At 40.2% G+C, this 13,210-nt stretch overlaps 1 pseudogene; it reads left to right on the top strand.

The window, feature by feature from the left end:
- The first annotated feature begins 264 nt into the window (after positions 1-264).
- LOC139033106 (endogenous retrovirus group PABLB member 1 Env polyprotein-like) lies at positions 265-2,046 on the top strand (annotated as a pseudogene).
- Positions 2,047-13,210: the final 11,164 nt, after the last annotated feature.

Raw genomic sequence — 13,210 nt, 5'->3', positions numbered from 1 at the left:
GACCAGGTATGGGTGAAAGACTGGAAACATGACTCACTAACCCCCGGTGGAAAGGTCCTTATACTGTTGTTTTAACCACCCCTACCGCAGTTAAAGTTGCAGGCATTGCCCCTTGGATCCATCACACCAGAGCGAAGAAGGCATACCATGCTGACTCAAAAGACGCTGAGTGGACCACCCAGAAGGACCCCACCGACCCACGGGGAACCAAGATCATTCTGAAGAGGAAGAAGAGAACGAGGTCCTGGACTATCCCTCTACAGGATGGAGCTGGGTAAACGACTCCTGCTGCTCGGCCTCACCAACGCAATTCTGAACCTGGCCACTGTTCCTGCACAGGACAAGGTCTTCATCTCATGGGCACATTCTTACGCGAACTAACACAACTCCTCCAACTGTTGGGTATGTGGGGCTATGCCCCTGTCAGTAATGAATGGACTCCCCTGGTGGGTATCGCCACCCCGTTATGAGGACTTTATACCACTGTGCTCCTTCTTAGAGTAACAGGAAGGAACTTTCCTTTCTCTCACCAATCATAACCTTTCTTTGCTCTCCTGGTGTAAGAAGAAGCCATCAATGGGCCAGGGACATAGGGTTACATTTAACATGAACACCAGCCTTATGGAAGTAACAAAGGCTTATATCTCATATATGAAAAATAAAAAGGAGAAGGGCTCTCTTACAAAAGGGGGACAGGCCTCCCGGTACCTTGAGCAATACTACTAGGACTGGGATGACTATTTCTGGATGACTCCTGAGAAAGGACATTTGATTACCCCTGCTACTGTTTGTTGGGAACAAAAAGAACAGGAAGTTGGATTTGGAGACCGCCCCATAGACCTAAGAGAATTAAAATATATGGGTTATTTGTCCCTTGAACAATGTAAACAAATCTTGGAAGTTACCTATCACCCCAATCAGTCTGCTCAGTGGCCCGATTCCGACTGGAAATATAATCCTGGAATCTGCTGGGTAGCCCCCAGTGGGACCCAGTGGCTCTGTGGGCTTAATTTATGGCCATGGTTACCAGTTGGCTGGGTGGGGCGTTGCACATTATGATTTGCTTTCACCCATGGCAGTATTAAGCCTAGCCTACACCAGCCTCCAGTAAACCTGCCTTATCTGCATGCAAGATGGACACGATCCGTGTTCCAATGGTATGACTATCTTGCTGCCTTGTTGGTACACTCTGTAGGGACAACGGATATCATGGTTAAGGTAGAGGCCTTAACTAATTTCACTAAACAGGCCCTCTTAGACAGTACTAAAGCCATTCAAGCTTTGAAAGAAGAACAGATTCAGATGAGGAAGGCAGTAATTCAAAATAGGATGGCATTAGACATACTCACAGCAGCCCAAGGAGGGACTTGCGCCATAATTAAAGTCGAATGTTGTGTGTACATCCCTGACCTGTCTGGAAATGTATCTACTGCCTTGGAGGATATGCGAAATCAAGTGAAAGCCATGTCTAATGAAAATATTCCCTTTTGGACTTCAGTCCTCTCCTGGGTGAAGGGAGATGGTGGGAAACCATTGTAACTGTTGTTATAGTAATCTTAATCATACTGCTTTGGGGCCCTGCTTCCTACAGTGCCTTGTGAATTTTGTAACCCAGAGGTTGATAGCATTCTCTCATGTGGGTGGCAGGAGGGCTAAGGTACAATATATCCCAACAAATGATGCTCCTTACGGAAACTAAGAGCATCAAGAGGGGGGAATGAAGAAGGAATTCATAGGGCCAGGACTCCATCTCAGGCCTATCTGTGCTGATCATGCTCGGCTGCCTCTCCAGTGGACTCTGAACTCTCTGCTTAGTGCCTGTGGGAACGACAATGGAAGGATAAGACCCCCTCCGGACAGGGGAATCTTGAAGATCACACATCCAGGTTACTTATTGCCTAAGAGGAAACATACCGTAATCACCCCTGTCTCCCGACAGGTCATAAATTTTTTCGTATCTATTGGAATGTAATCATAGGCTTATCGATTATTAACTGGTTGGAACGTGACCACAAGCTTATTGATTATTAACTGTTTGGAATGTAACTGCGGGCTTATTGATTATTGACTGTTTGAACACATAACACGTGAATGATGGGGTTATTGTAGTTGTATTTACCCTTCCTTTGTTTATATAAGTCTCAAGGGAATTGGGGTGGTGGGTTTGGACACGTACACATGGGGTATAAAAGATTTTCACAAATGCTGGTCGGGGTCCTTGGCTAAGAGGAGACTCTGCCTTGGGCCCGCTGGTGTAATAAACTGCACTCCACTACCTGCATTGTCCCTCTGAGTGAGTTTGTTTCCCCGAACACGTAGCTATAACACCAGTACTCGAGAAACCAAGCACCACATTCAGAGAGTTGGAGAACTCAAGTTTATTACACCAGTGGGCCCAGAGGAGTTAACACTCCAAGCTCTGAGCCCCAAACAAAGGGATTACAAAGTTTTTATAGACAGACTGTAGAGGGTAACATTAGCTGTTAATAGGCTGGTTTAAACTAAGGGGTTTTGCGTGTGCAGGAACAGTGGTCAAGATGGAGAGGGAGATGCCTGACCTGGACAGGCATGATTAAGCAGGTTTGCAGGGGCTGGGCGATTGCAAAGAGCAGGACAAGGGTGAGTAAGATAAACTCCAGTTTCTAGTATTGCAAGTCCCCACTTTCTGAGACGACATGACCTACGTGATCTAGACTTTGCAAGGGGCAAGCTGAGTTACAGAGGCAGAAGAAGGAGTTTATGTAAAATTTTAACTTTTCCTTTTCACTTTGTTCTCACCACACTCCATGAATGTAGGTATTGCTTTCTCCAGTTCACAGTTCGGGAAATTGAGGAATGCACACTAATTTGCTCAAGGTCACAAAGGTAAGTGGTAGAGTTAGAACTTAGGATCTAACTCTGAAATTTAAGCCCTTTCATCATACCCATAGCCAGGTGAGACAGGTGGGCCATGGGAGTCATTGACTAGGGAGGGGAGAAGGATGACACAGGATTCACTGAGATTCTAGTCAGCAGGCCTAGGCTCCTGCGGGCACATCTGAGCCTTCAGTATCTGGACTTTTAAGTGCCATTTTATTTTATAAAAAAAATTTTTTGGCCATGCCACATGGCTTTCAGGATCTTAGTTCCCCAACTGGGGATTGAACCTGGACTTTGGCAGTGAAAGCTCCAAATCCTCATCCCTGGACTACCAGGAAATTCCCTAAGTGACATTTTGATGAAACTTGGCTTTAGTCTGCATTTACCAGTGTGAGAGATGTCTTAAGCATCCTCTCAATACTCTTATAAATTGACACTTAACATTTATTGATAACTTAGTATGTTTCAGACACCCTTTTCATGCTTTCCATGCTCATTAAGTCCTTTTAAACATCTTCTGAGAAAATACTCCAGATAACCCCATGTTACAGAAGAAAAAAATGAAGCATGAAGGAGTTAAGTAGCTTGCTTGAGGTCACACAGCTGGAAGTGAGGGGTCTGAATCTGAATTTGAACCTAAGGATTCAAATCCCAGGTGGTTGAGATCCACTAGCTTGTAAACTCTATACCATACTGCCACAGGTTAGGCTAGTGTACCTTTTATAAGTAAATTTGCCCTTGTCCTGTATTTTGACCCAGCCATTCAATTCAGATGCAAATTCCTAAAGGGCAGACTGTATTGTATTCCATATTATTGTTTTAAAACTTATCCTGAGTTCTGTATTTAGTGGGTGCTGAGTAAATATCAGCTGACTCACATATATTCAACATTTATTGAATCTCCAATAGGTTTTCATTTTGGAGGATGGATCGCCTGATGGATAATTCATAACAGTGATCCTATTTCCCAAATGAAAAATTAGAAGATATTCTCCGAGCACTTTTGTTTATAAATTTTTGAATATAAAAAGTATTGGGTAGGATGATCAAATCACATTTGTTGGTTATTATTCTCATTATGTATTGCTGTGTAACAAATCACCCAAACTTAGTAGCAGGAAGTCACAATCATCTTTTTATGCTCCCAGATTCTGTGTGACAAGAGTTCAGGCAGGGAACCAGCAAGTGTGGCTTATGACGTTTTCAAAAATTCTGACGCCTCAGCTACAAAGAATCAGATGACTGTAAGTGGCTTGAATGGCTAAGGACTGGAATCACCTAAAGCAGGTGTTCTCAACCCTCAGGCCATGGATGGGTACCTAGAAACAGGGCCACACAGCAGGAGGTGAGTGGCGGGCAAGTAAGTGAAACTTCACTTTATTTATAGCGGCTCCCCATTATTCTCCCATCAAACCCAGATGGGACCTCCTAGTTTCAGGAAAACAAGCCCAGGCTCCCACTGATTCTGCATTAGGGTGCGTTATATAATTATTTCATTATATATCACAGTATAATAATAATAGAAATAAAGTGCACAATAAATGTAACATGCTTGAGTCAATCCTGAAACCATCCCCTCAATCCTTGTCCATGGAAAAATTGTCTTCCACGAAGCTGGTTCCTGGTACCAAAAAGGTCAAGAACCACTGATCTAGAGGCTTCTTCACTCACATGTCTGGTGTCTAGTCTGTGATGTCTTATAGACTGGGAATGATGACTTGAGCACCTACTCATGGTCCCTCCATGTGACTTGGGCTCCCTCACAGCCTGGTGTCTCAAAATAGTCTGACATCTCACATGGCAGCTCAGCACTCCAAGTCAGAATGTTCTAGCAAATAAGATAAAAGCTACATCACTTTTTTTGATCTAGCCTCAGAAATCATATAGCACCACTTTTACTAGACTCTATTGGTTAAAGCAGTCACAAGCTTGCCAATGTTCAAAGGAAGGGTTTGAATTTGTAGCCATGTTTTAAAATTGCTACAGTTATACAGTCACTAATGACATTTATTACATAAAGTCTGCACTGTCCTAGTGATAAGAGAACAGACTCTATGGTTTCAATACCATTAAACCATGAAGTTTTTGCACCTTACTTTATGTCCCTTGGTATGTTCCAGTGTCTCCTAGTTTATAATCTATGGAAACTTGAATAGTATTTGTATCCTGCTGTTGTGTGAAAATTGTATAAATCTTAATTATATTGAATTGGTTCATAGTACTTTTCAGGTCTACTATATCCTTCTACTTTTCTGTCTATTCATTCTATTAATTTTTGAGAGTTTGATATTGAAATATTGATTAAAAATCTTAATTTATCTACTTAAAAAAATGATGGCAATCTGTAGTGGAACTATATGTAACTTTATTCTGTATTTTCCAAGTCTCCTGTAAATGTGTTATCATACTTTCATAATTTAAAAAATAAGAAAGGAAAAAAAGTCTGCATTGTCCCAAGAAAGCCAAGACCAAGTCAGCTTCAATACAGCAATGATGGAACTTGAAAGTATTGAATTGGGGTTGAAACTATATTACTCTGGTGTCCAATTAATTTTATTCTATAGTCTTGGGACATCTTGGATCTCCAGGGATGTCCCCTAATGAAGCACTCCCATTAATGCATGTAAGTTGCCTTTGCTCTTCCTCCCATTAGAGTAAGGGGACATTTCAGCTCCCAGCTTTTGCTTCCCTGCTTCCTCACTCCTTCTTGGGCGGTACTGTAACTTGAGATTTTCCTCTCACTTCTTCCCTGTCAAAGCCCTGTCCCGTGTGGGACATTATTGGCTAGGAAGCTGTGATCCATTTGAGGAGATAAATGTGAAGCAGAGTAATCAATATCTAAGGTCGCAACCCAGGTTGATAACCTCGCGGTGAATGGGGCTCCCAGTGATCTAGTAAACAGTTGCGCAGGGTATTTGCACTTGCTATCTAGAAGATTTGTCATTTTGTAACCATCAGTCTTTCTGTATGTTTAGTTGTCCTAATCTAGAATCAAGTCATCCAGAATATCAGAGGGCACTCAGAGTTCATGTTTTGTTTCAATCCGTCTATTTTACAGGTGAGGGCACTGAAGCCAGGGAGGTCGCTAGGGAGCCTTCTCCGAGTCAAAGGCTACGAAGGAAAGGAGCACAGAACAGAGCCCAGGTCTCTTTACTGCCAGTCCGGGCTCTTTTCACCTCACTGCCTAAATCCTCACCACCTCTTCCTAGACCCATGCAGTGCCCCTCACACCTATTTAAAAGAGCCCTATCCACAGAGGCACCTGGGAGCCGAAAAGCTGAGAGACTGCTCTCTTTCTGCTTTTCCCATTTTCCTTTCTTTCGCTAGATTGAGGATAGGACTCTGGTGTGTGTGTGTGTGTGTGTGTGTGTGTGTGTGTGCGCGCGCGCACGTGTGAGTGTGCATGCGCTCACGTGCTCAGTCGTGTCTGAAGCTTTGCAACCTCATGGACTGTAACCCTCCAGGCTCCTCTGTCCATGGGATTTCCCAGACAAGGATACTGGAGTGGGTTGCCATTTCCTTCTCCAGAGGATCTTCCTGACCCAAAGATAGAACCCACATCTCTTGCATCTCCTGCATTGGCAGGCGGATTCTTTACCATCTGTGCCACCTTTGATAGGAAGAGTAAATGGATTTTAAGAAACTGGAAGGGCTTTTGATCTTTAGGTGGTATTTTTCTAGGATTTTAACAGAGTGTGTTGGACCATTTTGCATGGAGGCAAGTTTTAAGACTGGGGATTACCTTCTGCTTAGGAGATGTCTTTAGTTCCAAAGAGCTGAGGCTACTAGGACAAGGTTCAGAGGCTAGGAAGGGTTTGTGTGAGACTCAAAGGTAAAAGGAAAATGTATAGAAACCTCGCATACTCCAAATTTTTCCAAGGCAGTCTTGATTTTTATTTTTGGTCAATTGTTTAGACTTATGTTAAGATGGAGGGTTTTCTATATAAAATAGGAATAGAAGGAATCTTCTGCAACCTGATAAAGAATATCTATGAAATATCTACAGTGAAGATTATGCTTAATGATGGAATACTAAGCACTTTCCTCCTAAGATCAGGAACAAGGGAAAGATATCTGCTCTCATTAATTTGATTCAGTACTGTTCAAAGAGTCCTTGCCAGGCTTCCCTGGTGGTCAAGTGATTAAGGCTCTGAGCTTCAACTACAGGGGACATTGGGTCAAGACTCTGCATTTCCAATGCAGGGGATGCAGGCTCAATCCCTGGTCAGGGAACTAAGTTCCTGCATGCCACCAGGCATGACTAAAATAATAATAATAATAATAAATGAAGAGTCCTAACCAGTGAAATTAGGCGAAAAAAAAGACACAAAAATTGGGAAGAAAAAATAAAGCTATCATTATTTATAGATGTTCAGTTCAGTCGCTCAGTTGTGTCTGACTTTTTGCAACCCCAGGTACTGCAGCACACCAGGCCTCCCTGTCCATCACCAAATCCTGGAGGTTACTCAAATTTATGTCCATCCAGTCGGTGATGCCATCCAGCCATCTCATCACCTTCTCTCCTCTGTCGTCCCCGTCTCCTCCTGCCTTCAATCATTCCCAGCATCAGGGTCTTTTCAAATGAGTCAGTTATTTGCATCAGGTGGCCAAAGGATTGAAGTTTCAGCTTCAACATCAGTCCTTCCAGTGAATATTCAGGACTGATTTCCTTTAGGATGAACTGGTTGGATCTCCTTGCTGTCCAGGAGACTCTCAAGAGTCTTCTTCAACACCACAGTTGAAAAGCCTCAGTTCTTCGGCACTCAGCTTTCTTTATAGTCCAACTCTCACATCCATACATGACTACTGGAAAAACCATAGCTTTGACTAGATGGACCTTTGTTGGCAAAGTAATGTCTCTGGTTTTTAATATGCTGACTAGGTTGGTCATAACTTTTCTTCCAAGGAGTAAGCGTCTTTTAATTTCATAGCTTCAGTCAATATCTGCAGTGATTTTAGAGCCCAAACAAATAAAATTTCTCACTGCTTTCCCATCTATTTGCCATGAAGTGAGGGACCAGATACCATGATCTTTGTTTTCTGAATGTTGAGCTTTAAGCCAACTTTTTCACTCTCCTCTTTCACTTTCATCAAGAGGCTCTTTTTCTTCTTCACTTTCTTCCATAAGAGTTGTGTCATCTGCATATCTGAGGTTATTGATATTTCTCCCTGCAATCTTGATTCCAGCTTGTGCTTCATCAAACCCTGCATTTCTCATGATGTACTCTGCATATAAGTTAAATAAGCAGGGTGACAATATACAGCCTTGACGTACTCCTTTTCCTATTTGGAACCAGTCTGTTGTTCCATGTCCAGTTCTGACTGTTGCTTCTTGACCTGCATACAGATTTCTCAGGAGGCAGGTCAGGTGGTCTCAGATTCCCATCTCTTTCAGAAATTTCCACAGTTTGTTGTGATCCACACAGTCAAAGGCTTTGGCATAGTCAATAAAGCAGAAATAGATGTTTTTCTGGGAGTCTCTTGATTTTTTGATGATCCAACAGATGTTGGCAATTTGATCTCTGATTCCTGTGCCTTTCTAAATCCAGCTTGAACATCTGAAAGTTCACAGTTCATGTACTGTTGAAGCCTGGCTTGGAGGATTTGGGGCATTATTTTGCAAGAGTGTGAGATATTAGTGCAAATGTGTGGTAGTTTGAAGATTTTTTGGCATTGCCTTTCTTTGGCACTGGAATGAAAACTGACCTTTTCCAATCCTGTGTCCACTGCTGAGTTTTCCAGATTTGCTGGCATATTGAGTGCAGCACTTTCACAGCATCATCTTTTAAGATGATTTATAGATGATGATTGTTTATACAGAAAACTAAATAATCTACCAAAAAAAAAAACCTAGTAGAATATGTGAGTCTAGCATGATATAAGGTAATATACAAAAATAAATTGTACTTGCCTGAAGAATCCCATGGACAGAGGAACGTGTCAGGCTACAGTCCATAACTTTGGACAAGACTGAAGCAACTTAGCATGCATGCATGCACACAGTACTTACAATAGACAATTGGGAAAGGAAATCAAATCACTATAATAACCTCAGACATCATTATATACTTAGGAATAATTCTAAGTCTTTGGATGATTGTAGTACCTCCCAATTTAGTATGCTATGAATTTCAACAATTTCACTAAAAAATAATTGCTCCAACCCAGTGATTTCCTATCTACTCCATGCTTCCAGTTGCACTTTTGCTATCAGATGCCTTCAATTAATCACACAATTTGCATCTTTCATTGTATAAAGTTGAATGAAATATATTAAGCAATAGTGTATTTTATTTTATTGTTCATTTAAAACTATATTTTGACATTTAAAATAATCATTTTAAAACTGTAGCATTTGGGGAAATGAAGTTTATGAAATTGTAAAATAGCTGAAACATAGGCACTGGAAGCAGTTACTTCTACCAGTTTTGATGGCTAAGTTACTAAATGAAGCTAAAGAATAAGTAAATAATATTGAAATGAGTTTTATACTTCCAGATAAATATAGAAGTAAAATAAATTATGCTATTAGGGAGTTGAGCTGAAAGTAAGAACATTGTAGGAAATTAGAAATGAGACCATGTTTTCCTGGAAGGTGACAGTAACTTGTGCTTCACAAAAGCTTGAGCAAGTATGATGTAGGGTGAAATGGACTTTTCCAGAATCCATAAAAAAGTCTGTTTTATAAAAATTTTTATAAGAGTATAGTTGATTTACAATTTGTGTGAGTTTCAGATGTACAGCAAAGTGACTCAGTTATACATATATGTATCTGCTCTTTTTCATATCCTTTTCCTATATAGATTATTACAGAATATTGAGTAGAGTTCCCTGTGCTAGTTGGTTTGGTTATCTATTTTATCTACAGTAGTGTGTATATGTTAATTCCAGTCTCCTAATTTATCACTTCACCTACACATTTCCCCTTTGGTAACCATAAATTTGATTTCAAGATCTGTGAATCTGTTTTGTATTAATAAATAAGTTCATTTGTATCATTTATTCAGAAAAAAAAAGTCTGAAAGAAATTTGCTTAAAGTGAGAAAAATTGTATCACTAAATAAAAAAGGACAGACAGTCTCCTAATTTTTGTATGGCTGCAACAAAGACCCGGGTCCAGTTTAAGACTATTTGAAATCATACATTCATAAAAATCTAGAAAGGCTTTACGAACTTAATCAGACCAGAATGTGCGGAAGCAGGCAACCTGAGTGAATTCATGAATTAAACTTTTGGCTTCCTTTTAGCTTTGAATTCAGAAGCTCTGTCCTCTCCCCTCAGCACTTACCGAGACAAAAGGAACTTAGAACAAAATTTGCATATCTGTAAGTGGGGAGAGAGAATCTTCTACCCTCAGGAACTATCAGTTTAAGAAGCACACAACACCTGTAAGTTTGACCTAATTATAGCTATGTGTTCTAATTGAGATTTCCTTTGAAAGACATTCAGACTTAAGAGGAAATGGATAATAAAAATCTATGTAAGAAATGTCCCTCTTTGAAATACGCTCTGAAAAAAAAAAAGAAATACACTCTGAAGAATTTAGGAATAAAGAGAAGTGATATCCTCAACTTACTCTAAAATGGTTCAAAAAAAAAATTACATACGCACATGCAGAGAGATGACAAGAAAGCAAATAGGGCAAAGTAGAAACTGTTTATAAATCTGAGTGAAGGGTATATAAGAGATCTTTAAATTTGAAATTATATCAAAATAAAAAATTTTCCCCATCTCTATCTAAATCACATAACTTTCACAGTCACTGATGTAAGCTACCTATAAAAATCACATTTTAGTGTTTTTTTTAACCTGAACTGGAACTCTACATATGCTATTTCAAGTGGCTTTTCTAATATAGAACCACCACTTATTATATCGTCACAAAGAACTCATTATACTAACTGAAGCTCAAGCAAAGTTCATCTCTTTAATTAAGCAAAGTTGAAAAAATACTTTATCAGAAATAATTTTGGAATTTTCCTGTCGATATGGCCAAATATCCCCAAGAAAATAATTGCTTTCTTTAAACTAGAAAGGAATGAGAAGAATGGATGGAGACAAGTAATCTTGTTTAAATATGTGTTGTTAGAGGATGAATCTTCAATTTTATAAATATTTGAAGGCTGATAAGATAGAAGAGGGTGGTCTAAGAAGGATCACAGTGAAGGCTGAAAGATAAGAACATATGGAATTAACCCAAACCTGAAGCTACTTATCTCTGGATTTCTTGTTATGTGAGATAAATGTCCTTACTGCTTAAAACAATATGGAAATAATAATAATTAATGATGATGATGATGATTATGACAATGTCATCATTGCTGGAGTCAGCCCTGAGTCTTATATTCCAGATTGGAGAGTAGAAACCATTTTTCCCATTTGGTCTAATGAAGAAAGCGGCATTCAAAATATTCTTGTTGCATAAAAATGGCCAAACACGGGGCAAAAGGAGAACTATGCCCAAAACTAGTGAGAAAATGAGCCCAAAGATCGGCACGATGTCTTTCAAAAAAAAAAAAAAAAGCAGAGGAAAATTGCCTATAATTTGTTTGAATTGGAATCTTAGATTCAGTGCAGCTTCATTTCTTTCTTTGATGAAGTGCATTTGCTCTTACTGGTAATCTCCCTAAAAGATGCGAGCATTTATCAAACTACAATTTCACAGAGTGAAAAAAGAACAGAAAGATAGTCCTGTTTCTCAGTGAAAATGGTGTGGTTTCCTGTGATCTGGCCTCAAGTGTCATATGTCACCATTTCCACACTATTGGTTCCAAAAGGAAACCAGATTCAAGGGCAGGGCACATAAGCCCTAACTTTTCAAGGGAAATCAAAGAATTGTTGTTGTTGTTCAGTTGCTAAGTCGCGTCCGACTCTTTGCAACCACATGAACTGCAGCATGCCAGGCTTCCCTGTCCTTCACTATATTCCTTCACCATATTGAGTATATATATACTCAAACTCATATCCATTGAGTCAGTGATGCCATCCAACGATCTCATCCTCTGTTGCTATCTTCTCCTCCTGCCCTCAGTCTTTTGCAGCATCAGGATCTTTTCCAATGAGTAGGTTCTTCGCATCAGATAGTCAAAGTATTGGGGTTTCAGAATTAGTGACCATTTTTAATAGTGGCCACATTGCAAGATTGACACTTGTGCCTCAGTGCTTCCTTCAGGCATCCTGTTTCTGTTGTCTCCATTCACCCAGATTTCTACAAAGGTGAGTTCACTGTCACTTCTGACGGACATCCCCCTCAGTCAGCCATTGTATTAGTTTCAAACTTAGTGGCTTAAAACAATACAAATTTTCTTTTTATACTTCTGGACGTCAGAAGTCTGCTTCCCTCTTATAAGAACCCTCCTGATCATGCTGAACCCACCTGGTATAATCCAGGATAATCTCCCTGTCTCAAGATCCTTAATTTATTTGCATCTACAAAGTCCATTTTGCCATGTAAAGTAATGCATTCACACATTCTGGAATGTGCGCATCTTTAGAGGATTGTTACTCTGACTACCACGACCTTGTTTCTGGAAGCAATGGACCACTTGCCTTAATAACTGTGTGATTATCATGTACTGTTTCAGAATGTGGATCTTATGATTTGTTGGCCAAAGAGAGACTTAAAAGAAACCACATGTAGTATTTATTTCTTTTAGCTTCTGAAATTTGTTATTAAAAGTTGGATGTTATTGTCTATCCTATGACTATCAGCTTAATCTTGCCTTTAGAGTAGCTGGATACAACTCCTAATTGTCAGGCTTTTGTGAAAGATTTCTGATCTGATGTTCTAATTCTTCACAGCAAAGTTCTCTGACAATTATCCTTTCAAGAGTCTATCCTAGTACTTGACATAGAGTAAATTTTCAAATAACGCATGTTGAATAAATTGAGTATGTTGCTGATGAAAATATTAGGTGTGAATTCTCTGTTTATCAGGTGGTGCCTTTAAGTTGTGGGCTTCCCTGGTGGTTCAGATGGTAAAGCATCTGCCTGCAACGCAGAAGATCCGGGTTTGATCCCTGGGTCAGGAAGAGCCCCTGGAGAAAGAAATGGCAACCCACTCCAATACTCTTGCCTGGAAAATTCCATGGACAGAGGAGCCTGGTAGGCTAAAGTCTATGGGGTTGCAAAGAGTCGGATACGATTGAGCGACTTCACTTTTAAGTTGCAAATAATAATCAATAAGGGGCTTCCCTGGTGGCTCAGTAGTAAAGAATCTGCCTACCAATGCAGGAGACCCAGGTTCGATCCCTGGGTCCAGAAGATCCCCTAGAGAAGGAAATGGCAACCCACTCCAGTATTCTCACCTTGGAAATCCCATGGACAGAGAATCCTGGTGGGCTACAGTCCA

Source organism: Odocoileus virginianus, chromosome X, assembly GCF_023699985.2.
Source record: "Odocoileus virginianus isolate 20LAN1187 ecotype Illinois chromosome X, Ovbor_1.2, whole genome shotgun sequence".
Taxonomy (NCBI): Eukaryota; Metazoa; Chordata; class Mammalia; order Artiodactyla; family Cervidae; genus Odocoileus; species Odocoileus virginianus.
The sequence above is the reverse complement of the archived record's forward strand: the minus strand, read 5'-3'. Positions and strand labels throughout refer to the sequence as shown.